Below are 26102 nucleotides of genomic sequence, written 5' to 3'. Positions count from 1 at the left end.
GAAATTCTTACTTGCAATTTTCCTTTCCTCCCCTTTTCAAGCATTTCCATGAAATGTCTTTGTCTCTCTTCAGTCCTACCACCACTGCTTGCCAGCAGAGATTTGGGATTCTACAAGAAGTTGAATAGGCTAGTTCAAGAACCCTGAGTTTGTACCCTGGTTCTTACCACAGCTTTCATTCCATGTCTTTGTCATGACTCTAGAGTATCTAACTCCAGTAAAAGTGATTCCAGAAAAGGCTCCCCAGTATAATAATAAGTGATTTAGAGCATCACAGAGCAAACATTTTTCTTACAGTTGGTATTTTAGCGTAGCTATGGATGACAACAGTTTCCCTCTACTTCTGGGTCCTGCTCCCTGAAAAAAAATTTTTTTCCCCTATACCCTTGGAATGTTGGCAAGTTGAATCCATTGGCTTTCATGTCACCTCTGCAGAACCCTAGTGACAACAGGGTGGAAAACTCTATAGTTCTGTGTGTGTACATAGAACAAGTTACACAAATGTGGTTCTAATTAAACCTAGAGGGCCTATTTCAACATGGCTTCAAAATTTATGAAAATCCAGAACTGGAATAATCAAAATGTCATCAATCAACTTCTTTGGAAGTTGGCATCTGTTTTAGTTTGACTTATGTTGCTATAACAAAATACCATGAACTATGTAATTTTTAAAGAAAAGAAGATTGCTTTTTATTCCCCTTCACTATCCTGAAGGCTGAGAAGTTCAAGAGTATGGCACTGGCACCTGGTAAGGGCCTTGTGCTGTATCGTAAGATGATGAAATGTCAGATGGCGGCCGGGGGTGGGAGTCACAGGCTGAGAAAGGAAGCAAGAGACAATGAAGGAAGTTGAATATTCCTTTATCACCACCTGCTCTCAGCATAACTAACTTCATCCTATGAGAACTAACTCACTGATGCAAGAACCACAGTGAAAATGTAACCTCCATGACCCCAAACTTCCTAAAGGTTTTTTTCACCTTTTAACACTGCTCTCCATACATTTGGGAAGGAAAACCTCATCAAAATCCTAGCATCATGTGTCAAGGTAATCTATGTGGTATCCCATAGCATAGCAAAAGAACAACAGCAAATACACAAAGACACAACAACCTCATTACACCCAGAAAAGCAAAACAGATTCACTAACAGATGAAAGATTCAAGTATGAGTCTATATTGTTTCATTGCATTTATACTTTAAAAAAAATAAGTGAAGAAATGTATACTGCTTTTAAAGATTCAAATGTGTATTCAAAATTTAATTTGAGGGGGCCGGGAGTTTGGCCTAGTGGTAGAGTGCTTGCCTAGCATGCACGAAGACCCGGGTTCAATTCCTCTGTACAACATGCATATAAAAAGGCCAGAAGTGGTGCTATGGCTCAAGTGGTAGAGTTCTAGCCTTGAGAAAGTCCAAAGACAGTGCTCAGGGCCTGAGCTCAAGGCCCAAGACTGGCAAAAAAAAAAATTTAATTTGAGGTGTGAAGTCCAGCCATGTTAAGTTTGCCAATATTATGGCCTTTTTAAACTGAAAAATGTGAAAAGAAAGATGTTGAAATTATTTATGGCTACAGTTAGAGATTTGGCAAGCTTTTACTTCATATCCTAATAAATCATCCAAACACGATACGGCATTTGTGTTCAACTAAGATAGAACTAGAATTAATAGGGCAATGTCATCCAAAAGTGTGTATTACTAATTCTTAATGACATCACATTATTTTTCCTGACATAGACATTTAATATCCTGGAAGAGTAATATATTAGGATATAAGTGCTATTGCTCTGTCATCCCCCGTAGAGGGCCGCCTACATACAAAATTGTCATCTTTCTCTTTCTGTCACTTATTTATGATTTCTTCTTTGTAGTTGACACCTTTTGTCCAAAGTAATTAACCTAAAAGTTGCCATAAGTGTCTCCTTTGTACCTACTGGTACAGGGCCATGTACCCATTAAATACTCATTAAATTGATCTGATAATGGGGAATTCTTTGGAAATTCTCCAATGTCTATTAAGTCAGGCCATTGAGTGTATTAGTTAAAAAGCTGTTTTAACCAATTTATGTTTCTCCAAAACAGACCCTAAGAGACATGAATTTGGGTAGAAGCTGATGCCAGGAAGCCCTAAAGGAAAAATTAAGGATATGAGATAAGGAAAGGAGAAGATATAATAAGGACTGAATTAATGATTGTTACCTCTGTGGGCAACTGAAGCTCCATCTTTAAGGACCCTGTAGAGGCTTTGTGAGGCATACATTGAACTCTTGCAGGTAAAATGTGAGAAAGATGGGCTCCTTTCTTCCCAGATCCTTTCCTCATTGGGTAGATTGTCACTTCTATGAGATTCAATCCCTGTGCAAGGGTCAAACAGATGCCAGTGACCAGAGATGGTCCTCACACAGCATAAACAAGCATGCATAGGCATGTAAGGAGACTGCTTGTGAACTTCTGGATAAAACAAGTAGATACATATGGGGCAAAAACTGCACCTGCACCAAAAACTGAACAAAACCCAGGTAGACCTGGGTTCAAATATACTCTATGCTTTGAACACACACACACACACACACACACACACACACACACACACACACACACACACACAAGGTATGTGTGTGGTGGGGGAGAGTCAGACCAGTCCTAGCAGAAATGATCAAGACTCCATTTCCACCAACCAATGAACTTAATATGGTAGCTCATTTCTGTAATCCCAGCCACATAGGAGTTCTAGGTAAGATGACCTTACTGGAGAACTTATTTGAAAAACAACTAAGATTAAAAAGGGCTAGAGTTGGGGCCGAGAGTTTGGCCTAGTGCTTGCCTAGCACAAAGACCTAGGTTCGATTCCTCAAAACAGAAGTGGTGCTGTGGCTCAAGTGGTAGAGCGCTAGCCTTGAGAACACCCAAGGACAGTATTCAGGCTCTGAGCACAAACTCAGGACTGGCAAAAAGCAGAGGAGAGCTAGAGGTGTGGCTCAAGTGGTAGTGTATCTGACTAGCAAGGAGGAGGTTCTGAGTTCAAACCCTAGTACCACCAAATAAGTTGGTTCTATAATCTTGTTTTATCCATTCATTATTAGTGTAGAAAAACACCGCTGTATGCTTAAAATTCATCTCACACATATATTACCTTTTTAAGACATTACTACATATCTCCTAATGAAGAATGCCATTAACTGACTGCTTTGGCCACTGGCCTTTTCTAGAATCTCCTAAGGGCCCTTAGTGTGTCTTCACACTGGGCCCCCTGCTGTCTTAAATTCATTTGGCAACAATGAAGCTATGTGATTTAAAAAAATACATATAAACATTGCTGAGCAGAATGTTGAGGGCTGCTCATGCTGTGTACTCCATGTGCAACTTCCTCACAGGACTCCTTCCTCTGAAAAGGCTAAACATAAATATAGAAAGACAGAACGGTTAAGATTCTCCTTGACTTACTCTGTCATTTCACAACTTGTGGATAAGAAAATGTTTTCCCTAAAAGTCAGTTTTAATAACTTCAAGAGAAATAGAAGTTTATGAGAAAGAACATATACAAGCCTTGACTGTCATCTCAATGGATCTCCATGAAATAATTAATCACAATGGCTTTCTAGCAACAGCACTGAGCACTCCGTGTAAGAAACCTTACTGAAACTATTTTGATATAGTCATTCATAACCAAATGCCACAATCAAACACATTTGAGTAGGCAGGGACTGAATTTCAGGAGCTTATCTGGTAATCTGCAGATTTCAATCAAGCTTTTCCTGAGACACAGAAGAATATAAGAGGCAGCCATGCTGCAGAGCTGCCAGGATTTATCTTTACCCACTCAGAGCCCACTTTCTCATTTTGCCATTATAATATGCCACCCCAAATCTTGTGAAAATCGCATGGACATTTACTTCATTTGCTGGATGGGATATTTTTACACTCTTGACAAACAAAAATATTAGTTTTGGGATTACCCTTTCCCTACTCCCTTCCAAAGAATGGTACTCAGTACCACCAATACCAAGTCCTGCTTTTCCCACAGAGATAGAATCTTAAGGTCTCTTCTCCCCAGGAACTTCAGTTCTCCCCATTTCAGTCTCTCATTTAGCTAAAATGACAGGCTCGGCCAGGAGTTTGGCCTAGTGGTTAAAGTGCTTGCCTAGCATGCATGAAGACCCGGGTTCGATTCTCGGTACCACATACATAGAAAAAAGCTGGAAGTGGTGCTAAGGCTCAAATGGTAGAGCTCTAGCCTTGAGAAAATCCAAGGACAGTGCTCAGGCCCTGAGCTCAAGCCCCGAACTGGCAAAAAAAAAATAAAATAAAAAATAAAATGACAGGCTCATACCATCATGAATCAAGTAGTCTGGTGTACTGCTCTGCCTAGGCTGACCTCACACTGGGTATTGTTGCATTTTTATTTTTATTTTCTTTGTCAGTCATGGCTTGAACTCCAGGCCTAGGTGCTATCCTTTTTTCCCTACAGGCCAACACTCTGCCACTTTGAATCACAGCACCACTTCTGGTTTTCTGGTGGTTAATTGGAGGTAAGAGTCTCACAGACTTTCCTGCTCGGGATGACTTTGAATCAAGATCCTCAGATCTCAGCCTCAACCCGTGCTCAGCTCATTGCTGCATTTTCCCTTTGTAACTACATGATACTTGAAATCAAGAGTCTCAATTTATACAATTCAAACAGTAGTAACACTTTGTCAGAAGACAAATTTATCAGTCCTGGAAGTGTTGATATTTTAAATAGGTATTAAAATAAGAATCTGTAAAATACTGTTATTGGCAGCAATGGAATTTAAAAAGGACTTTTGAAAGTTGTTTCATCCATCAAATATCTAAGAGTAATGTCTCTAGGTTGAAATAAATAACATGTTTTTGCAATTACTTATGAAAACACTAGCAGTGGTTGTAAATTCCAATGGCTTTTTCTTTACTTTCCCTTCCTTTTTCTTTTTAGTTGGTACTCAGGACTTTGTATATGCTAAACGAACACTTTACCACTTAGCTACATCCTCAGTCTTTTTTATTTTATTTCATTGCCAGTTGCCAGTCCTGGAGCTTGAACTTAAGGTCTGAGCACTGTCTTTGGGCTTTCTCAGGCTAGAGCTCCACCACTTGAGCCACAGCACCACTTCTAGCTTTTGTCTATGCATGTGGTACTGAGGAATCAAACCCAGGACTTTACTTATGCTAGGCAAGCACTCTACCACTAGGCCACGCTCCTGGCTTTTTAAAATTTTTGAATCAGTATTTCACTAAGTTCCCAAAGCTAGCTTGTAACTCACTATGCAGCCAAGGTTGGCCCCAAACTTGTAATCCTTCTGCCTCAGCTTCTTGAGCAGCTGGTATTATAGATGTATACCACCTTACCTGGGTCAATGAGATTCATTCGCATAAACATGTTACATTGTAATAATGCTTCTCTGAGGTGACTGCCTGAATTGCTAGGGATCTTCTCAGCTTTTCTATGGTCTTTCCAAGGCTACATCATTGGATTTGTATCTGTATGCCATTATGTTGTGCTATATAATCTTTAATGTGTGGGTATAGACAGTGCTCCTCCCTTTTTCATCCCTTACCATGGAGAATGTCATTCATCTGTTTACTTTTCTGCCTTCCCCAAACATGAAAGTAAGAGTCATACAGGAAGCCTGGAAATTGTGATATATGTCTATAATCCCAACTCAGCTTCTTACATCTACCAACCAGATACTATCTTAAGGGTGCTACAAGCCCTCTTCCTGTGACCTCTGTCACTCCCTCTTCAGCTTTCTTGATTTCTTAACAATCATCTTGCTGGACACCAGTGGCTCATACTTGTAATCCTAGCTACTCAGGAGACTGAGGATCACGGTTCAAAGCCTGCCGGGGCACTAAAGTTCATAAAACCCTTATCTTCAATTAACCACCAAAAAACTAGAAATGACATTGTGACTCAAGTGGTAGAATGCTAGCCTTGAATTGAAGAGCTCAAGGACAGAGCCCAGGCCCAGAGTCCAAGCCCTATGCCTTCCTGCTTTATCCTCCCTCCTTTTTTTTCCATATTGGTTTTGCTATTTAGTTTCCATACAGGAGGCAAGTCAGAACTCTGACCTCTAATGTAATGAATTACATTCATCTCCATTGCAGATGGAAAATTTTTAATGCCAGAAGCATGTTTTTATCTCTAGTGCCTACAAGTATGCCTAATATACGGCATCACTCAGTCAACACTCCTAAAAGAGAGTATATGACATATATTAAATTAGCAGGAATATATTAATCTGAAATCTTGCACACTCCAATTCCTACTAAATGTGCTCCACAGAGCTCACTAAATTTATAGAATATAAAAGGGAGAGAGAAACCAGGGTCTCTGTGCCATATAGTGGCTGAACCAATTTAACATTTACTTTCACAGGATTCCTTGAAAACAGAGTTGCTGCCTCCTTCCTTGGTATAAATGAATATTTACCAGAAATTCCATTTTCTTTCTAGGAATCATATCCCATCATCCTCTTTAGTAATAGTACCTTGCTTTCTCCTCATACCTCTTATTTTCTATTTTTTGGAGCTTTTTGTTTGTATTTGCTTAAGAAAGTGTCATTTCCAATCTCACTGACCTTGGAAATACCTGGTTCTTTTCCTTGGATATTTCTGGCACCAGTCACCAATACAACCCCCAGCCATAGAAAGTAGAGTCCAAACTGGTTACAGGACTAAATTAAAAAAAAACTACAGTAATCTCTTCAACTCGTGAGATGACTTGTAGCTCATGAGTGGAAAGCAATCATCACTTTCCACTTCCATTTGCTACTCATCCTCCTCCAGTGGAATCTTTCCCCTAGAAACTTGCAAATATTTCAGATCTGGCATTTATATTTTGACACATTCATCCCACCTGTCTCTCATCAACCCACAGTGAGTTTTAGAAAGAATTTGTTCCCCACAGATCTCATCTCAAGAAATAAAGACAAGAAAAGCCAAACTAGGTTTTGACATGTTCCCTCCACTTAGTGGGATATGTGGGTGGACTATGGTGGCATTAAATGGGCCAGAGACATGGCAGATAGGCTTTAGACTGATTTTCTTATTCTCAAAGATATTCATGCTAAGAACTTCAAAGCTCATTTTATCTAGAAGTATCCAAGTAAAAACTTTAAAAATTTAAAAAACTGGGCAAGGAGTTTGGCCTGGTGATAAGAGTGATTGATTAGCATGCATGAATGCCTGGATTCCTTGGTACTAGATACATAGAAAAAAACTCGAAGTGGTGCTGAGGCTCAAGTGGTAGAGCTCTAGCCTTGAGAAAGCTCAAGGACAGTGCTCAGGCCCTGAGCTACATCCCAGGACTGGCAAAAAAATTAAATCCCATAAAATGATTTATCATATTCCTTCATTGTATAAGTGTGATAAAAACTCAGAGAAGTTTGTGATTTGCTGGGGGCCATGTAGAAGGCAGGAAACTCAGAAATAACTTTGGTTTTTCTTATATTAGGAAAGAATGTGATATCCCAATAATTTGCAGAAATCCTGAGGCTTCTATAACAACACAAGGCACAAGTACATCTTCTACTGAACACAAAGTCTCCTTCCTTTTCGGTGAACTCTTTACAAGTCAGCCTAAAATGGAAATGATACTGAAAGTCAAGTTTGGACTTGTGTAAAAGGAGTATTACAGAGTAGGGCTGGAGAAAGGACAATTGTGGCTCAAGGCCAGCCCAGGTAAGACCCTAGCTAAAATATTACATCTTAAATAATACTGGCAAGATCTTATTCCCAAACCAAACCAAACGCCAAGCCAGGTGTGGTGGCATATGTTTATGGTCTCAGGTACTCAGGAGGCAGAGGTAGGAGAATCACAATATGAGGCTGACCCAGGCAAAAACATGAGACCCTATCTGAAAAACAAACTAAAATACAAAAGTGAATTAAATGGTAGAGTGTTTACTTGGCAAAAGATCCTAATTCAATTTCTAGTGAAAAGAAAGAAAGAAAGAAAAAAGAGGGCAGGCTGGCAGCATAGTCTAGTGGTAGAGTGTTCACCTAGCATGCATGAAGCCCTAGGTTCAATTCCTTAGTACCACATATACAGAAAAAGCTGGTAGTGATGCTGTGGCTTAGGTGGCACAGTGCTAGCCTTGAGCAAAAAGTGTTCAAAGGACAGTTCCTAGGCCCTGAGTTCAAGCCCCAGGACTGGCAATAAAAAAAGAAAGAAAGAAAAAAAAGAGAGGGGTTATTGCAAAAATACTTCAAATCCAGTTTATAGTAGAGCAACTCACAAAAGTATATTTAGTCTATCAAAAGCTTGCATCAGGCTGGGTACCCGTAGTTCATGCCTGTAATCCTAGCTATTCAGGAGGCTGAACTCTGATGACTGTGTTTCAAAGCCAGCCTGGGCAGTCCATGAGACTCATATCCAATAAACTAGCCACCCCCCCCCAAAAAGAAGTGAAGCTGTGGCTCAAGTGGTAACATGCTAGTTTTGAGGGAGAGAAAAAAAAGCTTGGAGAGAGAGAGCTCTTAAACCATGAGTTCAACCCCTAGGAGAAGCACTTGCACACACACACACACACACACACACACACACACACACACACACACACAAAGAAAACCAGCAACAGAAGCAAGGACAACAGAAGAACAGCAGGAGAAATAGCAAGAAGAATGAGGGAGGGGGTGAGTATAAGAATGATGAGCAAGGGTGGGGAAGGGAAATAGGGACAAAAACATGAGAAGGGGAAGCAATGATTGCTAAGTAATGCACCTTCTATCTGGTGAATATAATGTAACCCTCCTATTAATTACAATAAAAACAACAATTTCCATTAAAAAAAGAATAATGAGCAAGAATGTTGAAAAGGGGTTGGGAATGTGTGGTAGAGTGCTTGCCTAGCATGCATGAAGCCTGGGTTCAATTCCTCAACCACATAAACAGAAAAGGCTGTAAGTAGCATTGTGGCTCAATGATAGAGCACTAGCCTTGAGCACGGAAAGGCTCAGGGACAGTGCCCAAGGCCCTGAGTTCAAGCTCCAGGACTGGCAAAAAATGTTGAATGGGATAGTATTGGTCAAGATATATTGTATTCATAAACTGCTTTGTTAAATGGCAGTTCCTCTCTTCTTCTTCTTCTCCTTCTTCTCCTTCTTCTCCTTCTTCTCCTCCTTCTCCTTCTCCTTCTCCTTCTCCTTCTCCTTCTCCTTCTTCTTCTTCTTCTTCTTCTTCTTCTTCTTCTTCTTCTTCTTTCTTCTTCTTTTTCTTTCTTCTTTCTTCTTTTTCCCCTTCTCCCTCCTCTTCTTTTTCTTCCTCTTTCTCTTCTTCTTGCCAGTCCTAGGGCTTGAATTCTGGGCCTAGGTGCTGTCCCTGAGCTTCGTTCTGTGTAAAGATAGTGCACTCTACCACTTGAGCCACAGCACTACTTCTGTTTTTTGTTTTCTTTTGTTTGTTTTGAGTAGCTTATTGGAGATAAGAGTATTCTTGGCTTTCCTGCTGAGCGGGCTTCAGATCTCAGTCTGAGAATTTTATATTATTTAAATTAATCAAATTTACATTGTGTATCAGTATTATTCTATTTATAAAAAAAACTATACCCATTAGTGTATCTGGCATTAGGATCTCATTTCTGTGTTTAATTAAACAATATCTTTTTTTTTCTGTTTCAATGTTTTTAGATCTAAATTTTCTCAAGATTTGATTTTTCCATCATGTAAGTACCACATGAGTAGAACAAAGATCTACCAGACTAAGAGATGAAGGAGAGAGAAACAGGTCTTAGATGATCTTGGATTTTAGGTTGAGTAATTAGGAGAATATTGATGCTATTAACTCATAACAATGAGATGGACGCCGGGTGCAGTGGCTCACTCTTGTAATCCTAGCTACTCAGGAGGCTGAGATCTAAGGGCTGTGGTTCAAAGCCAGCCTGGAACCTAAGTCTGTGAGACACTTATCTCCAATTAATCACCAGAAAACCAGAATTGGTGCTGTGGCTCATAGTAGGTCAATAGCCTTGAGCTGAAGAGCTCAGGGACATCGCCCAGGCCCAGAGTTCAAGTCCTATGACCACCACCACCAACAACAATAAAAATAAGGTGGGAAAAGAGAATTGGTTTAGCTTTCCAAACACCATCTAGACATCTAAGTGTAGTTGGGGTATTTAAGAAAATCTAAACATAGGTTTAGGTGGAGTTTTCGGCTTCTAGGTGATAATCCCAAGAGAACGAATCCACTGTATTAGGAAAATACCATTCTTAGGAAGCAAAGTTGCAACCTACAGGCTTCATTTGGCCAACAAAAGTGTTTTGTCTGATCCAAGATATAATGAAATTTGAGTTCTTGGCCAGGCACTAGTGGCTTGTGCCTAGAGTCTAGCCTAGCTACTCAGGAGGCTAAGACCTGAGGATGAAGGTTTGAGCCCGTTCGAGCTAGTGAGAGTATATGAGATGCTTACTTTCAATTAACCACTAAATGGTTAGAAGTGTAGCTTTATTTCAAGTGGTAAAGCTCCAACCATGAGCAAAAAGCTAAGAAACAGAACTCAGGCCTTGAGTTTAAGTATGTGCATATACAAAAAAATGGATTTCCAACTCTCTTCTAAAATTTAGAAGAGTTCATGGAAAAAGGTCTTTATCTTCATTTCTCTTTAAAAGCAAGAGGATCAAACACGAGGAGGCTACAATTCTTATTTGGCAAAAATCAGGTAGCCAAATAGGGACTGAGATCTCCAGTTCTTTGCTTTCTCTATCCTTAGGCTTTGCTAATTTATAATAATAACCACATGGCTGATGAAACCTTGGAACGTGTGGCCTCTAAGGTAGCACAAGGGAGTGAGGGTAGAGATTTAAGAAAAAAAGGAAAATGAGGAGTCACATGATGGAAATAAAGTGGAGGTGGCCAGAGAGGTAAGAGAAGCTGGAGAGCTTGGTAACAAGGAACCAAGGGAATCAAGAATTGGAAGGAGGTTGAACAAAGCTTGTTTTCAACTGTATTATCCAGAATTTATGAGTCATTTTGACACATTTTCTGCCTTATATTTTATCTAACCCATTTCTACAGCTGTCACATATACCTCCAAATTATTTCTCAAAATTGTCCATTTCTGCTGGGTACAAACCTGTAATTCCAATACTTAGGAGTCTGAGGTAGAAGAATTATGAGGTTGAGGCCAGCCTAAGCCACATAGTGAGTTCTAAGTCAGCCTGGGAAACATAGTGAAGTGAAGCTCTATCTAGACAAAAATATCCATTTTCCCATCACATCTTAACTGATCTTTGTGAAAGCAACTCTTCTATCCATATCCCTTCCTCATCTACCAAAGAGTCCAATATATACACAGCAGCCAGCAGGTGGTCATATAAAATTAGATCTTGACAGTCTTCATTAGCTTCTCATCACATCTGAAATAGAATCCATTCTACAATGGCCCAGAAGGGCCCTGCATATGGGATTCTCTGTGCTTTCTTGATCACATCCTCTGTTCTTCCCTCTAACCTACTTTCCCAAGGGTACCGAATGCTGCCTTCTTCTCATACTTTCATGTGTCTTTTCATACTTTCCATGTGTGTTTCTCTTGGTGACTCCTCCTTTAGAGCTCCACAGAGATGGCTGCTTCCCTTTTCTGTGAACACTTGACCTGGCAGAGTAAAGGGGCTGCCCAACTTCCTTCAGTTTCTCAGCAACTTACTCCACTCTTGTACACTAACATACAGAGCACAAATAACTGCTGAGTTGGTTTTTCAACACTCTTTCTCTTTCCCTTCTCCCTCTTCTTTTCCCTCTCCTCTCTGTCTCTCCCGCTCCCTACATACCTCCCCTCACTCTTCTCTCCCTACCCTTTCTCTCCTGGCCCTGAGGCTTGAATTCAGAGCTTGGATACTGTCCTTTAGCTTTTTCACTGGAAGCTAGTGTTCTATCACTTCAGCCACAGCTCTACTGGCTATTAGGTGGTTAACTGGAGATAACAATCTCACAGATCTTTCTGCCCAGACTGGCTTCAAAATAGTACTCAGATCTTAGCCTCCTGGCTAGTTAGGATTACAGGCATTAGCCACCAGAACCCAACTAGGGTTCACGCATTTTTTAATTTAATTTAATTTTTTTTTTTGCCAGTCCTTGGGCTTGAACTCAGGGCCTGAGCACTGTGCTTGGGCTTTCTCAAGGCTAGAGCTCTACCACTTGAGCTACAGTACCTACCACTCTACCACTAGGCCAAACTCCGGCCCTAAGGTTCACTTTCTTAACTAGAAAATAATCTCCACGAAAGCAGACACCGTGCCTGTCTTCACCATCACTGTGATCCCATATTCTGCAAGCGACAGTGTTGTGGAGGACTCAACGAATCGATTAAACCACAGTGGAAGTTTGACGTTTTGTGTGTGTACTACTGAGGTCTGAACACAGGGGTTTGTTCTTGCCAGTCAGGTGATCTACGAATTGAGGCCTCAGAGTGGAGGTGATGGGGATGCGAAATGGAGCCAGGGTAAGTGAGGGGATGGGTGGTGAAGGAGCTGATGTGGATGGAAGGGGAGGGTGACCTTGATCAAGAGGCATTGTACTCCTATACGGACATGCTGAACTGAACCTCATTTGTACAACTACTTGAAGATAATACAGAAAAGTGTAAATTTGTAATTCAATGTCTTTTGTGTGTGTGTGGGGCAGCCTAAGTAGCAGCAGTAGTAGTTGGGCACCAGAGCAGGCCTTGGCCACCCCAAACAAGCCACGTGTAATGAGCACTGATGGGGGCGGGGCTCTTCAGCTCCGCGCACGCGCAGACCTTCCTCGGCCCAGGGACACCAACACCTCCCCGGAGGGGCGTGACTTAAAGGAAGGCGGGGTTGGAGGGCTGCGGCCGCAGGCGCGCACGGATGACGTCACGCGGCGCGTGCCTGGGTAGCCCGTAGTAACCCGGAGTCCGCGGAAGTGGAGCCCAGGGGGCAGGCGGCTGAGACAGGTAACCTGCTCGTTTCGTGTCGGGTCGCTGCCTTCCTCTCCTCCAGCGCGGCCCTGGAGACGGCAGCCTCCGGTTCCCGTTCGGAAGGCCCGCTTTTACCCTCATCTTTACTCCATCCTGACCCGTAGGCGGAAACCTATGCGGAGGACTGGGGCGGAGCGGCCACTTGTCGCCTACTGGGCTCTCCGGCTGGGGGTAGAGGGGAGGCTGACCGGTCCGGGGCCTCTGTTCAGGGTCTCCCCGCCTTGATTTAGAAAGCAGGTGCTGCTCATTTCCACTGGCCGTGAAAGCCACCCGCCCCACCCGCCCCGAGGGTCTAACAACTCGGGACTTTTGATGTCCGCACGGAACAGCCGTTTCTTCCTGGCTGCAGTGGATTCATTCACGCGTGTGTGTGTGTGGGGGGGGGGTTGGAGTGTGTGGTGGTGGTCGTGGTGCTGCAGTCACGTGAGCATCCCTTGAAATAAACGATCCACGGGCGAGCCCATCAGCAGTTGGGAGCGTATGGGAGCTGTACATAGCATTTCATTAAAATACTACCCGTTGCCGAATCTCTTGCGGTGTCCAAGCCGTCATGACAATTGGAAAGGTAGCCCTCAAAAGGAATAAGTAGTAGAGCCCTGTGGGAATGCCGAGATCACTGAACAATTAACAATATGACTCATGTGCTTGATGAAAGAATAATATGGGTTTTTACAGAACCAACCAGAGTAATTGTGGGGTACATGGGATGAAGTTCTTCACCTGATCTCTTGTGTGGTTTCGTTTTGTTTTCTTGACCTCGTAGTACATCCCAGCTTAAAAGATAGTATATTGCATTTCATACAGCTTACCAATGCTTTGCTAGTTGGTAAGATTTTTTTCTTGCAATAGTTTGTATACAAAGTAGGATTAGGTAAGGAAATACAAAGTTGGTTTTGGCAACTTTTTGTCTTTGGCAACTTTGTTGGACTGTATCCATTTACACACACAGCCTACCAAGTTAGAGGTTGTTGTCTTCAATTTATGGGGTGTGTGTGTGTGTGTGTGTGTGTGTGTGTGTGTGAACAGAAAGTTATGTGATTCTAATTGAGTACTATGATTCTAATTGAGTACAGTGATTCTAATTGAGTACTACGTATGATTTTTAGCCTGTACTTTTCTTCCCAGATGCAGGGGAGGCATAGAAAAGGCCTTAGGCCAAAAGAAAAAAAAATGGAGACTCTTCTATTAAAAAAATAAATAAAAACAACCAAAAGAAAAAAAATCACTAAAGCAAAAGGGATTAGGGTATGCCTTAAGTGGTAGAGCATCTGATTGAAAGACCCAGGGTCCAAACCCCACTACCACCACCACCACCAAAAAAAAAAAAAAAGAAGAAGGAAAGAAAAAAGAGAGAGAAAAGAAAGTATTAGACAAATGGCAATAAAAAAGCTTTCAGGAAATCAGTATTTCACAGGTGGACATTTTACTTCTTTAGAAATCATCATATTTGGGATGAACTTTTTTCTATGTTTGTGCCACTACTGGAACTTGAAATCAGTGCCTCATGCTCTCTCCCTTTTTCCCTTTTTCCCCTCACTTAAGTAGTACTCTACATTCGAATCATACCCCCACTTCTGACTTTTTGCCAGTTAATTGGACATAGGAGTCTCCTGGATTTTTTTTTTTTTTTTGCTTGGGCTGGCTTTAAACACTGATTCTCAGATTTCAGCCTCCTGATTACCTAGAGACATGAGCCACCCAGGGTAGACCTGGATGGAATTGTTTTAACATACTGCACAGTTGCTTGCTTTCTTAAATGCTGCTAAACAGTTTCATCTTCCCTTATGCCTTCATGAGCATCACTTAGTGTTCTGTTCTGTAATGTGATTTCTGCAAAGTTTTTTTTTTTATTAATGTTAGGCCCCAAACTGCATTTTGAGTTTGCCTGCATTTTTTGTAATTAATTGCTCATTGTCACCAACAGCTAGTAGACACTATGCTTTGTTCCCTTTTTAGAGATGAGCAACTATGGCACTGAGAAATTATTAATTATTAAAATGATGTGCTGTAGATAGTGAAATAGAGATTTGAATTTGAGCTGTCTAGCTCCAAAAGCTAATTTATCTCTAGGTTTTGTGAGTAACAAAATTGTATTATAATTTGTTCTGTCTTCCATGCCTTTTTTCTCTTTTCAGCTTTTATTACTGTCTTTAAAACAGTAGGCAGTGACTTATGACCTTATTGAGCAGTTACAGGACAACCGCACCTAAACTGACAAAAGCATAATGTGTGCCTCATTTGATTGGGATGGTATCATTAAAGTGGAAACCAGACTATTTGTCCAGCTTAATTCTTTCTTTCTTTCTTTCTTTCTTTCTTTCTTTCTTTTCTTTTCTTTTCTTTTCTTTCTTTTTTTTCTTTCTTTCCTTCCTTCCTTCCTTCCTTCCTTCCTTCCTTCCTTCCTTCCTTCCTTCCTTCCTTCCTTCCTTCTCTCTCTCTCTCTCTCTCTCTCTCCTTCCCTTCCCTTCCCTTCCCTTCTCCTTCCTTCCTTCCTTCCTTCCTTCCTTCCTTCCTTCCTTCCTTCCTTCCTTCCTTCCCTCCCTCCCTCCCTCCCTCCCTCCCCCTTCCTTCCTTCCTTCCTTCCTTCCTTCCTTCCTTCCTTCCTTTCTTTCTTTCTTTCCTTCTTTCTTTCTTTCTTTCCTTCCTTCCTTCCTTCCTTCCTTCCTTCCTTCCTTCCTTCCTTCCTTCTTTCTTTCTTTCTTTCTTTCTTTATTTCTTTCTTTCTTTCTTTCTTTCTTTCGCACCTAGGCACGCTCCTGGCCTCTCAGCAACTGATTTTTAAAAATTCCATTATTATTATTTTATTTTATTTTTTGCCAGTCCAGGGCTTGAGCTCTGGGCTTGAGCACTGTCGTTGGGCTTTCTGAAGGCTATCACTTGAGCCCCAGCATCACTTCCGGCATTTTTTTTTTTTTCTGTGTGTGGTGCTGAGGAAATGAATTCCGGTCTTTGTGCATGTTAGGCAAGCACTCTACCGCTAGGCCAAACTCCCCATCCCTTAGCAACCAATTTTTTTTTTTTTTTGTCAGAGCCTGAGCACTGTCCTTGGATTTTCTCAAGGCTAGAGCTCTACCACTTGAGCCTCAACACCACTTCTGGCTTTTTTCTATGTATGTGGTACCGAGGAATTGAACCCGGGTCTTCGTGCATTCTAGGCCAAACTCCCGGCCCAGAAACCAATTTTTAATCTCAGTTTTTACCATATGTTTCTCCCAGAATTGTATAGTAATCATCACAATAATGAAAGTCTAGATTATGATTGGGTCTTTGCGGTTGTAACCATTACTCATCACTTAATGTATTTATAGTACTTTATGTGTACTGGGGATTTACATACTAAATCATGTTTTCTGATGTTCAAAAAAGGACTGCAGATTATAGTGAAGGTGTAGATTGTTGGCAACGATTAGATGATTTTTGAGAGAGAAATTTAGATACATTTACCTGTCTGTAGCGATGAAGCAAGTAAATAGCATGGTTACAACAGCTTAGGAGTTTTTAAATGAGACCCAAATTGAAGCTTTCTGGATGTTTGCTTCCTTACTGTATCTGGGAAGTGCTTCTCAGCAGTTTCTGATGCAGTCATTTCCTTTAACTTGTCCTGAAATTTATCTAGCTTGGTTCCTATAACATTTTTAGTAATTCTTTTTTTTCTTTTTCAATATTTTCTTGATCTTATTCTGTGATTTCTTTACCTAAGTATACTATTTTTTAAAAAGTCTTAGTTTCTGTGCTCTGGGACCTAACTTAAGAGCATTTCCTTTGCATTTAGGTATCCGATTATGAAATCTGGTCTCTTTGGTAGAAGAAATGTGAATGTGTACTAAAATCTTACAACTTAGCTTTCCTTTTTTCTTTTATTCACTATTCTTTTGTTTTCTTCTTGCTTCATTTTTGTTTTTAATGTGTGTAGCATTAAGAACTACTTCCAGTACTCAGTAATGAGAACGTAAGAAACTTGTAAGATACACATTTTAATGAGTTTTTTTCAATGTTTGGTAGTGTTCATGTCAGTGAATTTATTTCATTTTCTTAAATCTCATCTTAAGAGGATTAAAAACTACTACTTCTAAAAATTGAGAACAAATGAGTACTCCCACCTCTTTTACAAAGCATTAAAAAGCAAAACAAAACCCTACATTTTCCACAGATGCAAGGGATCATAGGTTTTGTTATAATACTATTAGTATTGTCCTTGCAAAATAGGATATAAGTAAACGGTATTAAAAGCTCTGACTTACTGTGTCCCTCCCTCTCTCTGTCCCTCCCTCCCTCCTAACATCCCTCCTATACTGGTATTTAAACTCAAAGCCTCCATTGTGACAGGCAGGTACTTACTGCCTGAGCCACACTCCCTAGTCCTTTTTTGCCTGTGTTAGGGAGCACAGGCATGCATTTCCACATCCAGCTTATTGGTTAAGATAAAGGCCTTCCTGTGGCCTACTGCCTTCCCTATCTTTAGTATAGTTGGTATTAAGAATATGAGCCACTGTATCCAGCAAAAGTCTTTACATGTTAACTTTTTATTTTAATTTATTCTCACAAATAGTGACATTCCAACTTATTGTAATTTTAATTTATTTATATATAAGTTTTTTTAATGGAAATTGATCTATTTGATACAGTCTAAAAGGTAGATTCTATCAAAGAATATTCCCTGTGATAGGTAAATCTGTTGGTGATTAACAATGACATTTCCTGGCCTTCATGTAGATATAAAGACTTCTAAGAAAAAGATTCCCTTATTGCCTTAATAATGAATGATGATTGGAGCTGGGTGCTGGTGGCATATACCTGTAATCCTAACTAGGATTGAGGTTGAGATCTGAGAGTCACAGTTCAAAGCCTGCCTAGGCAGGAACTCTATCTCTAGTTAACCAACAAAAAGCTAGAGGTGGAGCTGTGGTTTAAATAGTAGAATACTAGCCTTGTACAATAAAGCTCAAAGACAACTCCCAGGCCCTGAGTTCAAGTCCAGGACCAGTACATACATACAAAAAGACTAATGACACAGGCTAGAAGGTGACTAGAACAGTGGTGGAACACTTGCCTAGCATGTCCAAAACCCTGGGTTTGATCATCAGCATGGGAAAAAAAAACAAACCAAAAAACCAAAAAGTGGCAACCAGTATTTCATATAGATCTGATTTGGTGTAATGTTTAAGATCTAGCACCTGAGTGAAAGGAAAATTGGATTATTATGGTCATGAAAATAGACATTCAAACTAAATACAGAATGTAGACCCAAAAGTATGACAGAAGAGGACATTAAATAGCAGCAGCATCCTATCCTATTCTATCCTATCCTATCCTATCCATTCTTTGATGGCAGATGACATGAAACAGTCTATGTGCTGTTTGCACATGTTCAGTATTTTTTTTTGGGGGGGGGGGGCAGTTCTGGGCTTTGAATTTAGGGCCTGAGCACTGTCCTTGAGTCTTCTCAAGGCTAGCAGTCTACCACTTGAGACACAGCACCACTTCTAGCTTTTGCATGTGGTACTGGGGAATCAAACCCAGGTCTTTATGTATGCTAGGCAAGCATTCTACCACTAGGGCACACTCCAGACCCAGTGATTCTTTTTTATTGTTGTTGTTGATCATGGGAGTTGAACTCTGGGCCTGGGTGCTCTTAAGCTCAAAGCTACTGCACTACCCCTTGAGCCACAGCACCACTTCCCATTTTCTGGTGGTTAATTGGAGATGAGTTTTACAGACTTTAGTGCCAGGATGGCTTTGAACCGCAATCCTTAGATCTCAGCCTCCTGAGTAGCTAGGATTACAGGTGTGAGCCACTTTTAGACTACAAAGTAAGTTGGAATGTTCTGTAGTGGTGACAACATTTAACCAGTTTATGGCCAATACTAAAAGCAGTCTGTGCCATTCTACGTTAGTGTAATTCTCTTTCAGTTTTCCAGGTTTACGCTTTTTTCCCCCATAAGCATATTCATATTGTCTCTATAAGGCATGAAACTTCAAATAAAAATAACCTATTCAATCTAATACTTAAAACTTCCTGATTTTAACATGGTATCCAAAGTAAGTGTTAGTTACATGTTCAAATTTAAAAGATGAGTAGGTTTCTTCTTTAGTATTTTCCATAGATATTTAAGTCATAACAAAAACATTTCCTTAACTTGCTCCCAAGAGCTTTTCAATTTACAGAAATGTATTGGACTTTCTTGTCTTGGAAAAGATGAACTGAACATAAAGTTTACCATGCAGAAAACCTGATGATAGGAGTATAGTTAAAACAATTTTTTTTTGTGCCAATTCTGGGGCTTGAACTCTAAGACTGGGCATTCTCCCCATGTTTTTGTGGCCCAGGCTAATGCTCTACCACTTGAGCCACAGCTCCACATCCAGCTTTTTGATGGTTAATCAGAGATAAGAGTCTAATGGATAGTACTTCCCCTCAGGCTTCAAACCCTCATCCTTAGATCTCAGCCTCCTGAGTAGCTAAGATTACAGGCATAAGCTACCACTACTGTCTGTAGTTAAATCTTATTACAATTAATTCAAAGGCCATTTCATGAGAATGGATATCAATCTGCAGTGTATAAATCTGGATCTATCTCAGAGTGGGAAGTGTATGTCATTGTGTACGTCAATACTTCTGATATTTCTAGAGAATTTTTGAGTTTATCTTTGGCTTCATTTTGGCTATGGATGTAGTACTCCTTGGTGAATTCATCTATATAGCTGCAGCCTGTGTCATGATTACCAAATAAATCTTGGAATGGATGGAGGCAGCCTGTCCTAATCTCTGCCTCAGTATAGTTCCCTAGGACAGGAACAGAAGGGCCTCTTGCCCTTCCTATGGCTTTCCTGCAGTAGGAAATACCATTTGCTATAGAGATGACAAAAGACTTGGTGCAGGGTACAAAGTGGGAATTTAGGGACAGATGACAGGAATTGGAGGGAAAAAGGATACTAATCTCTGCTATTGCCATGAAAGCACATATGTATTACCCTTACTGCATATTTTGAATGACCAGAACTTCCTCAATATACTAAGCAGTAAGAGTCTTACGTGAGAAGCCCTACAGCAAGTGGTCAGAGTCATTTGCCAGATGCAAGTGTTTCTTAGCATTGTTGAAATTTATAGTGAATGCTAATAGTGCTATTGGGAACCAGTCAGCCTTAGTTGAGCCACTAGTTCTCAAAGTCTCATCTGTAGACTAAGAGGTACCAATAGCTCATGGGACTCACTAGAAATGAATGCTTGCTTTTTCACATTTTGTTTTTATTTCAACATAATATGCAGTTAAAATAGGATTTTTATAGATTCTGCAACATTTTCTGAAGAATCTTTAGGAATTTTACCTTTATAGTTATGGAAACAAAACATAACAAACAAAACTTGAGAAAGTACTGGGGAAGTATACCTGCACAATCTCTAAGCCACATGCCAAACCTAAAAAGAATCCAGTGTTAAAATGCCCTATCAATGAGGCTACAGACTGGACCCCTCACTTTAGGGAGTAAAATAGTAGTTTTCTAAACAATCTGATTTCCCTACTACTCTGTGTGAGTGTGTGTGTGTGAGTGAGAGAGAGAGAGAGAGAGAGAGAGAGAGAGAGAGAGAGAGAGAGAGAGAGAGAGAGAGAATAAGACAGATAGAATAGAATACACATGCTCTCTCTTGGCTTTTCCATTCAGTTTTTGCATTTACCACTTGAGCCACACACCACCTTTTGCTGGTGAACTGGAGATGAGTCTCATGGATTTTCCTGCTTGGGCTTGGCTTCGAACCACAGTCATCAGACCTCAGCCTCCTGAATAGCTAGAATAACAGGCCTGAGCCACCAGCACCTATCTAAGTCTTTTAAATTTATTTTAATATTTGACAAAAAGTTACCACATCAAACCCATGATTTTATGCATTATTGCTAAAGGTGAGGTTACAAAAAGTCAAGAGAAGTGTTTAATAAAGGAATAACAGATGATGATGTGAAGACAGTAAAAATATTAAAGATAGACCCAGGCTTTGATGGTTCACAGCTGTAAACTTAGTTACTTAGATGGCTAAGATCTGTAAGTTTTGATGCCAACTGGGGTAGAAAAGTTTGAGAGACCCTCTTTTCAACTCATAGTTAGGAACAATGACATGTATCTGTCATCCTAAATTATGTGGGGAGGCTGAGATTAGGAAGATTGCAATTCTACGCCAGCACAGGCAGAAAAGTATATGAGACTTAAACTCCATGGAAGGAGGCAGGATATAGTGCATGTCATCCTAGCAATGATGGGAAGCCTACAGTGGTCTAGGTGCATGCTGGAAGGGATGTAAAACTCCTAAAAATCGCCAGCATAAACCAGGGCTGGAGTTATAACTCAGCAGTGGAGTGCTAGCCTAACAATCTCAAGGCCCTGAATTCAAACACTAGTATTGCCCCAAACGAAATATATGCCAGGTCTGCTACCTCACACCTGTAGTCCTAGCTTCTCATGGATCTGAGATCTGAGGATTGTGGTTCAAAGCCAGCCTGGGAAAGAAAGTGGATGAGATTCATCTTGAATGAACAATGAAAAAGCTAGAAGTACAGCCTCAAGTAGTGGAGCACTGGCCTTGAGCACACACACACCCCAACATTACATTCACAGGAAATGTACCTTTGGCAAAATGTGGTTCTTTATTGCAAATTCTACTTAAAGGAACACGTGCATTAAGTCTTGTTAAAGCACTGAGCTTGTGAAATATCATTTATATACTTTTTTTCTGACTTTTCTTCTCTAGGACACAGGAAAAACTACAGTAGGTTTTTAAAGAACTTATTCTGTTTTAGATTTATTGAGATATAATTCGCATCAGATTAATGCTTCAACAATATAATTCTAGCTAGATGCCAGCGATGGCTCATGCCTTTCTGTCTGTAATCCTACTACTCAGGAGGCTGAGAAAGTCTGTGAGACTTTTTTTTTTTTTTTTTTTTTTTTTTGCCGGTCCTGGGCTTGAGCTCAGGGCCTGAGCACTGTCCTTGGGCTTTCTCAAGACTAGAACTCTACCACTTGAGCCACAGCACCTCTTCCAGCTTTTTTCTACGTATGTGTTACCAAGGAATCAAACCTGGGCCTTTATGCATGCTAGGCAAGCACTCTTACCACTAGGCCAAACTCCCAGCCTCCTATGAGACTTTTACCTTCAATTAATCACCAAAAGGCTGGAAATGGAGCTGTGGCTCAAGTAGTAGAGTGTTAGCTTTGAGCATGAAAGTTTAGGGTCAGTGCCCGGGGACCTGAATTTAAGCCCCAGGATTGGCACAAAATAATAATAATAATATACATACAATTCAGTTGATTCCAGTCTAGTCACAGAATTGTACAATCATCACTGTCCAATTTATCAATATTTTCATAACTCTAGAAGGAATCCTTGTACACTTTAGAAATCCCTGTCAATTAGTACTTTCCATCCCTGTGGATTTGCCTTTTCTGGGCATGTCATGTAAATAGCATTATAAAATATACTATATATGTATTTTCATGTCTTCATGCTTTCACTTAGCATAATATATTCAAGATTCATGTGTATGGCCTGACTTACATAACTGTAACCCCCTCCAAACATCATCTTTACAATAAAAAAATTAAGATTCATAGGGTAGCATGTTGGCTATTATTTCTTTTTGTGGCTGAATAATATTTCATTTTGTAGATAGTCAACATTTGACTTTACATATTCATGAATCAGAGCATTTGAGTTGTTTTTGAGTGTGTGTTTAAAAAGTAATATTAAGTATATCTGGAGCCTTAAAACAGTCACCTGATGGGGCTGGGAGTTTGGCCTACTGGTAGAGTGCTTACCTAGCATGCACAAAGCCTTAGGTTCAGTTCCTCAGTACCACATATGTAGAAAAAGCCAGAAGTGGTGTTGTGGCCTAAGTGGTAGAGCCCTAGTCTTGAGAAAGCCCAAGGACAGTGCTCAGGCCCCGAGTTCAAGCCCCAGGACTGGCAAAAAAAAAAAAAAAAGAACTTGGTTATCAGAATAGTTATAGGCAGCTACTTTGGCCATGAGAGTGCCAAGAGGCTAAAAATATTTCTGCAGCAATAATAATAAGAAAAATAATGGTGGGTGGTTAAGATTCACTATGCAATAGCCTTCTTGGGAAAACATCTAAGGAATTAAGAAAAGGGTAGAAATCATTTAGTCCACCTGTTTCTGTCTCCCCAGCTTTTAGGGGTGTGACACAGAGGCAAATACCTATGTAGACTAAGAGTAAAAGTTGGTGTCTCTATCTGTTGTTGCATCAGAGCAAAACTGTTTCTTTAAATTTGGGTGCTAAGAAAATCAAAGATCCAAGAGCCGGTTCGCCATCTCACCTGACAAAAAAATTCACATATTTTAAATGGCACAGTTACACATTTTACTCTAGTGTGGCAACCCTACCCCCTTCTGTAGCAACAAACTCAAGCTACAGGAGAAGGAAAAAAAAGCTATATTGAAAACAGATCCAACATTAACCCAGCCAAATGAAGCCCCAAAGCCAAGACATTTAAAAACAGCCTTTGTCCTTTTGCTAATTACTTCGTTTCATGGCATATAACAGAATACTTTAATTTTCTGTTCATCTGGGGAGGGTAGGGCCGTGGAGGTTTAATACACAGGCTTGGTGTGAGCTTCCTGGGCTCCAGAGCCTTACAATTAAGTTAAAATATGCAATTGTTCACTAGTACTATATATTGAAAAGGTCATTTGAAGGAATTGTGTAAGGCTGGATTAATGAGTGATAAAGATAACTAAGGTCTCTAAATTTTAAAAACTGAGGAGGGGACAGGAGCTGCCCAAGCCAATGATAATGTAATAAATGATGACAATTCTAGCAGAGTTTGAAATGTTTTGTTAATTTTTATCTTAGCATCCCCCAAATCACTGGGTGGTCTGTTAAAATAAAAGCTAAATTAGTTGAATTATGTCCACAGAAGTGATCAACAGTAACTTATCTTGTGTCTGTGGTTTGCAAAGATCATCGTAGAATAATGATTAGTCCTTTTGCATCTGCTATTGTTTTGGCTTACGAATCTATAGTGGGACAGTGACTGAAATTGTGTGACTAGGTTTAAGAAGTTTTAGGGGAAATATCACATGAAAATTGGGTATAACAGTCTCATGAGAGATTGGGGCTGGTACTTGACAGCCTGCCTTTCAGCCATGCAGAGTTTGGTCACAGAAGCTTTATTCTTTTTCTGGATTATAGTGGGGAGACACTCAGGCTGAAAGCACTGTATGTTAACCTTGGTACTTCTGGTACTTCTGTTAGGTTATAAATAGGCCTAAAATTTGGGTTTGCTTTCTTCTGGATATACTGGGATTTTGAACTCAGTTTTTTTTTTTTAAATTGTAAAGGTAATATATAGAGGGGTTACAGTTACATAAGTCAATGTTTTGAACTCAGGACCTTGCAACTTGCTAGGCAAGTCACTCTACCACTTGAGCCATGCCCCTAGCTCTTTGGGCTTTTGTTTTTTTTTTTGAATAGAGTCTCATATTTTGCTAAAGCTGGCCTGATCTTTGATCCCTTTGCTTACACTTGTCTTATAATTGGGAAGTCAGGTGCTTAGCACAGCACTTAAGTTTTTTGTTTTTTATTGGTTGAGATGGGGCTTGAGAATCATAATCTTCTCAGTCTCTTATCTCCCAAGAGACTAGGATTATATATGTGTATGCCACAATGTCTGAGTACTGTTTTGTTTTCTGATTTTTCTATTCTTCCATACCTTTCCCCCCATCTTCCACATTCCTAGAGAATTTCTCTGTCCCAGTGTTTGGTGTTAAGATTGATACTGGATAGTACGTTGCGTATTTAGTATGTATGGAATGCTATGTTAGTACATTTACCTATCGTTATTAATCATGTTTCTAGCCTTAATAGCTAATAATATAAATATGTGAAGTATTGTAATATTATGCAGTTTTATGTAGGTAAGACTGCTTCGCCAATCCAGGTCAGCTTCCTGGGGCAGGTGTATGGTATGGGCCTGTCTCCTATATCTCATTTTAGAATTGTCTTGTCTACTCTTCTTGTGGAGTTGTTTTTCCCCAGACTGTATGCAGGTCTCCCACACTTTCTTTAGCTTCTATTTTTCATCATTATCCTCAATGATTTTTATAATTGTTATTATAAAGTACAGAGTAATACATTGTTATTAAAAGTACAGAAAATTTACAATTGCATAAGTCAGGTAATGAGTACTTTTTTTTTTGACAGTGTCACCCTTTCTTTCATTCTCTCCCAGTTTTTCCCTCCTGTCCCTATCCACAAGTTTGTATGGTTCATTGTCAGCATAATATCTAGTGATTACCGCTGCTGCATTTACTCACCCTTTGTTCCTCCATTTTTGTTCCCCACTTTGTCCTTCCACAGACCGATTGTCCTTGATAACTTTTGAAACCCATTTTTCCTTATGGAAAAATAAAAAAGGACTAACATATAAATATAGGGTAATTTAAAGGTTTGAATATTTGGAATTATACTAACACATTCTGAGATAAAGTAGTATCTGTTAAAATTGCAACTGGATCCAACAATCAATGAGTAGATAAAGAAAATAAGACACCTATTACTCAGTAAAAAACAAAAAATTCTGTCATTTGTAGGAAGATGAATGGAACTAGTGTTCATCATGTAGAGTGAGATTAGCCAAACTATGAAAGCCAAGTATCACGTATTTTCACTTGTTTGTGGAATCTGGACCTAAATTATAATGATGATGATGATGATAATGATGATGATCACAATACTAATGAAACATGAATGTAAACAAGTGGAATGATATAAAGGCTCTGAGAGAGAAGGAGGGGAAAAGGAATATATATATATATATACATATATATATACTGCAGGGTGAAGATAAAATAGTATGTGTATATGTGTATGTGTGTGAAAGCAGCATGATGAAACCTACTGTTTCAAACCACTGTTTGAAAAGAGAGAGAATGAAGGGAATCTAGGAATGTAGTGTTGGTGATGAACTTGTTTAAGGTGCGTTTTGTACTTGACTTTTCTTTATTTTTCAGGTAGGGACTTGTATTTTTGCCCTAGTGTAGCCTCAAATTGTGTTCCTCCTATCTACTACCTCCTAAGTAGCTGGAATTACAGACACACCACACCCACTTCCCAAGAAGCTAGGATGACAGGCAAGATGTAAAATGTTG

At 40.0% G+C, this 26102-nt stretch overlaps 1 protein-coding gene across 5 annotated transcripts in view; it reads left to right on the top strand.

The window, feature by feature from the left end:
- Positions 1 to 4456: 4456 nt before the first annotated feature.
- Positions 4457 to 26102, top strand: part of Aopep (aminopeptidase O (putative)) — a 336146-nt gene continuing 314500 nt past the window's right edge. For 2 of the 5 annotated variants that reach the window (XM_090329500.1, XM_090329499.1), the window contains exons 1-3: positions 4457 to 4525; positions 7468 to 7694; positions 9642 to 9676. The gene's annotated coding sequence lies outside the window, so the exon portion shown is untranslated. Of the gene's footprint in view, positions 4526 to 7467; positions 7695 to 9641; positions 9677 to 12852; positions 12923 to 26102 lie in introns of those variants that run through there. The other 3 variants (XM_090329503.1, XM_090329498.1, XM_090329504.1) reach the window with 2 other exon arrangements.

Source organism: Megascapheus bottae, chromosome 3 (genome assembly GCF_031878675.1).
Source record: "Megascapheus bottae isolate mThoBot1 chromosome 3, mThoBot2.hap1, whole genome shotgun sequence".
Lineage (NCBI taxonomy): Eukaryota > Metazoa > Chordata > Mammalia > Rodentia > Geomyidae > Megascapheus > Megascapheus bottae.
Note: the sequence above shows the minus strand (reverse complement) of the source record. Positions and strands in the feature narration are given on the sequence as shown.